We start from the raw sequence: 4879 nt of genomic DNA on the forward strand, positions 1-4879 counted from the left end.
AAGAAATATCACACTATCCAGAAAATTGCTTGAAAAGATTTTGGGAAAACTCTAAACACACAGAGGATTTAAACATCAGGCATTTCTGTACTCAATGTATTCGTCATAGATCACAAATCTCTCTGGTGCACCATGATCATGGCTGTATACAAATTGAGAAAATAAATAACATCATTTGATAGAAGTAAAAATATCTGATTTATGGATATTCAATTCAGTTGTAAAGAGAAAGCAATGAAAGACATTAAAGTGTCTGGGACCCGGGACTGCAATGGCAATTGCAACACGACCATGAAACTACCTAAAAATTACAAGAAATTTCACCTCTAAATGCTGCAAAATATATGTTTCATCAAAGGCTATCCTCTTCCAAGAAGAAGTTCTTCAGGTTTATACTAAGTTTCAGTGAAATATGTTCCCAAACTGAGTAGCATAAAACTTAAAATCAGTTTGCATGTGGACATTCTTGGTAATTTGCTAGTGTCTTGCATTGCTTTTTCATCTCATCCATATGACTTGTATAATGAGCAAATATAGAATAGCTGATAGAAATTGTGTATGTAAATTGTTGATTTTCAAATGTGTACACTTTAAGTAGAGATGTACTAACTGAATAAAATTGACATTTCTCCTCTCTAAATTTAAAATGAATCCAACATTGGTTTTAGGGGGAAAAAAAAGGAGCAGCAAAAAATCCCAATACACCTGAGGACTCTATTTCCACGGCAGGATACAAGGATAGTACAAGTTCAAAAATCGAGTGGGTCCCCGTACACTTTCCTGTCAGAGTCTTATCATTAGTCATAAAGCTTCATTTTATTCCATTGCCATGCTTAAACCTTTTTTTTCTCTCTTTAAGTTTCTAAGAATAAGAGCCACAGTGTTAATAACGTGAGTTTAAACTGAATGAGAACTTGCTTTGTACCAACCCCGATGCTAAGCTCATTTAATCCTTAAGACATCCCTAAGAAGTTGGTGCTCATATTGTAATATTTAACTGAATCTAAGATGCCACCAATTAATTTATGCACCTCTGTACTGAACCCAGCTGTGTTCTTCACCAGATCTAGTATGTCTCACTGGTCTCCCATGTCTAGACTGCTTGTCCTCATTCCAGCTCCAGGAACCCCAGCAGTTCCCTGGTTATAATGACAGGGCCACCTAAGCCTAGGCCTTCCAATGTGCAAACAGCCACTGTATTCACTGAATAATTGGGGGCTGGGAGGTGTTCCACAGCTTCCAACCCACCCAAACCCTTGTAAGCTCTCTCTTTCCCAGTGGCTACCTGGAGGGTGTCAGATAACACAACCCAGAAGTGGGCGAATTAAACCAAACTGTGACCAATGAGAGACAGGCAATGCAAAGGAAATTATTCACCATTTTCCCACAGACAACAAAATGTTCTGAGACAAAGTGATTTCTTATAGCTTTTCCAGACATATCCTTTCTGGCTCATAACTGGCTGCTTTCCTCATGAAGCTGTGGCCAGCCTGGCAATACATCTTCCATTTTTGCATCTCTCCTTTCATGATCCACTTGCATTTTCCTGTCCTTTGGGAATGCAATCTCTGCCTCACACCCCCACCCATCAGTGAAGCATCAGTATGTAATCTTGGCCTCAGGCTCTGTTTTCTAGAATAATCCGGCTAATATAGATGGACATGTAGTTGATTTTAACACGTATCCTGAGTTCAGAGATGTTAACATCCACTGGTGCTTATGTAGTTAATGCCAGGATCTGTTCTAAGCACCTTGCATATAATTAATTGACTCTTCACAGTCTCCCTCACAGACTGTTTTTCTTACAGTCTGCCAATTTTACAGGTAAGGCAGCTGATGCTCAGAGAATTTATGTAACTTGACCAAGATTGCATAGCATGTAACTGGTGGAGTCAGATAGGAACCCAGTTTTTTCAGACGCTAAGGCACAGGAAGTTAGTCTCTACACTATGCTTTCTACATCTGCCTTTACCTCTACAAAGCTGGATTGACTTTAGGAAAAAGTGTCAGTGTCTGGTCAATGGGGCCCTCACTTCTTTCAAAGATATATTCAGAAAATGTACATATGTAGAGCCCACCTTTCTCTTTTTAAAGCCCCACATCTTTAGCAAAGATTTTTCTGACTACTTCGTTATACACAAATCTTCTCCTTCCGAGCACCTTCAGCAATTACCATGTATTATTTTACATTGCCATTTAAAAGGGTGAAGAGAATTTAAGTTTACTAGGTATCAGACACTATATGGATGTATAGACACATTGTTAAATGAATTTCAACAAAAATCTTATTTGGCATACATTTACATCCATTTACAGATGAAAAATCTGAATATTGGAGAGGTTAAATTATTTGCTATGATCAGCAAGTTAATAAACAACAACAATTTCCACTGGTCTGTATATCATTTTATCATCACTCTATTTTCCGGAGTATGTGCATTTTTTGTTTCTTTGTTTTGTTTTATTTTGTAAGGACAGGGTCTTATTCTGTCCCCTAGGCTGAAGTGCAGTGGTGCAATCATAACTCACTATAGCTTCAAGCTCCTGGGTTCAAGTGATCCTCTCACCTCAGCCTCCTGAGTAAGGTTTTATACTTCTCTATATTCACCACTGTGCCTACCTAGCACAACATTGTTTATGTGAAAGACACTCAACCAATGGAAAGAATAAGGAATGAATATATAATTGCAAGTATGTCATCAAATATATTAGTGAAGGGGAAAGAAACATTATTTCACTGCAATAGTGATTCTTTTACCCACACAGTTTTCCGATACTCTATTTTTTAAAAATTACCTTAAGCTGCACTCTCTGTGATCATTTTTCTTGAATAAATGGGAATCCTTGGAAAGATTCAGTTTATAACTGCCTTATTATATTTTACCTTCATAGAGAAACTTTTATTATAATTCTTATACTTATATACAGTCAATCCTTCAGACTCTGAAAAACAATTTTTATTCTTATTAAAGCACCCATATATACCAGAAAGGACCTAATAAAAATCATTTATAAGTAATCCATTATTAGACATAGTCTATGGATATCAAGGTACAGTTGACAAATGATTTATTTACCTGATTTTTAAAGTCAAATCAGAAGTTGGGAATTTCAATTTTTCAAATGCAGTTATTAATTTCTTAAGAAGGCAAGAGCAGAAAATAAACGATTTTCAGACTCTTGCCTTTGCCACACACACAAAATCCTAAATCTCCTCCTACTGCCAATTGGCATTCAAATGTACCTGCAATGTATATGGGCTCATGTTGAGTCTTCTACAGAAAATGATCTTTTCCTACCCAGGATAAGGATATTTCTTCACATGTAAATCAGTAGGAAAATGGGAATTATTTACTCCTGAAAAGATGGTTTTGCTTTCTTTTGTTTCATTTTTTTTAAACGATGAAGTCATTTCTATCTCACTAAATGATGTATGTAGCTATGTAATGAGATGTCCCTAAAACAAAACCCCATACTCTGCAGGCCTCTCTCCTACCACACTGGCAACCTTTCTTTCCAACATTACAGCAAAATCCAGGGAAAAGGGGCTGCATAGATTGAGGAAACAGGAACAGTAGGATAAGAACAATAGTTTTTTTTTTTATTTTAAATCAAAAAAAGATACTAGATTTATATTACAAATAATAGGGTACTTAATTTGACCTCCATAGCCAAAAATAGCATGAGCTCATTTTGTGTGCCCATTATGAACCCAAATATAATTTATCACCCTAAGCAAGACTCCAATGTCTTTTACACCAGCAGAGCTTTCCAGGTTTTTCTAATTCATTTAATATCTGTGTATCACATTATTTTGTCCCATGTATATCAAGTTGCATTTGCCAAGACTGAATCTCATTCTATCAGTTCCTGCTCCTGTTACTGACCTTTTCAGGTTCCTTCATATGACTTTTTCCAGATAAAGCCCCCACTGCATTCTAGCACAAAACCCCTCTCCTTTTTGATACACTGCAATGTGTTTGATGAACAGTGACCCCGTATAATGGTAAGTATAATAGTAATTCAGCCTTTATATACACACTGAAATAATTCAAGTCCCTGGGCGCACATCACACATACAGAAATTCACCCTAGGCTATTTTCTTCTAAAGGTATGCATGGGTATGCACCCTGGAATGAATTCTCTGCCAAACCACAGGGATTATTGGAATTGCAGTGCTCGGTTACAATCAGTGACCTTGCAGACACATTAAGCTGAAAAAATAAAATGACTTTATTACAAGTTCTAAAATCCCCAAATTAAATATTCTATGAGGCTTCTAATTCAGGTCTCAAGTCTCAGTGCAAGTTCTAATACTGATTACAAGCAAGCATTGACTTAAATATTTCCTTTCCACCCCACCCAAATATTAACTATGCAATACTCATTTAAAAAAATGATCTAGTGACTACAACAATCTGTGAGCATAATAGAATGATTCAGGTGATCTGACAAGCTGGTACTCTGCAAATGCTCTAAACATAGCAAGTGATGTAAAATTTTCCAAATATAAACAAGTATATCTCCACCACAGACATTTCTTCATTAGTAGGTATCTTGGGGGGGTGGAAAACAGCATCATTTAAAGGGGAAAAAAAATCATGACTGGGACTCAGGAAACTGGGATGTGTTCCTAACCCTGACATGAACCTACTATTTCCTGCTGGGCAAGTTAATACTTCTCTGGGGTGTATTTTCACCGGTAACTACAAAGTAGAGCTAGATCATCATAAAAACAGACAATAGTGTGATATTCTACAATGTATTTTCAATTTATTGAATTCAAAATAACTCAATAAAACTGGATAATTAAGTTTTCTTATACATGAACAATGAGAAGTAAAAGTCTCTTCAAAATGTAGGCCTATCATCTTGTTC

The sequence above is a fragment of the Rhinopithecus bieti genome, unplaced genomic scaffold (genome assembly GCF_001698545.2).
Source record: "Rhinopithecus bieti isolate Rb0 unplaced genomic scaffold, ASM169854v2 scaffold_32422, whole genome shotgun sequence".
NCBI classification, from domain to species: Eukaryota; Metazoa; Chordata; class Mammalia; order Primates; family Cercopithecidae; genus Rhinopithecus; species Rhinopithecus bieti.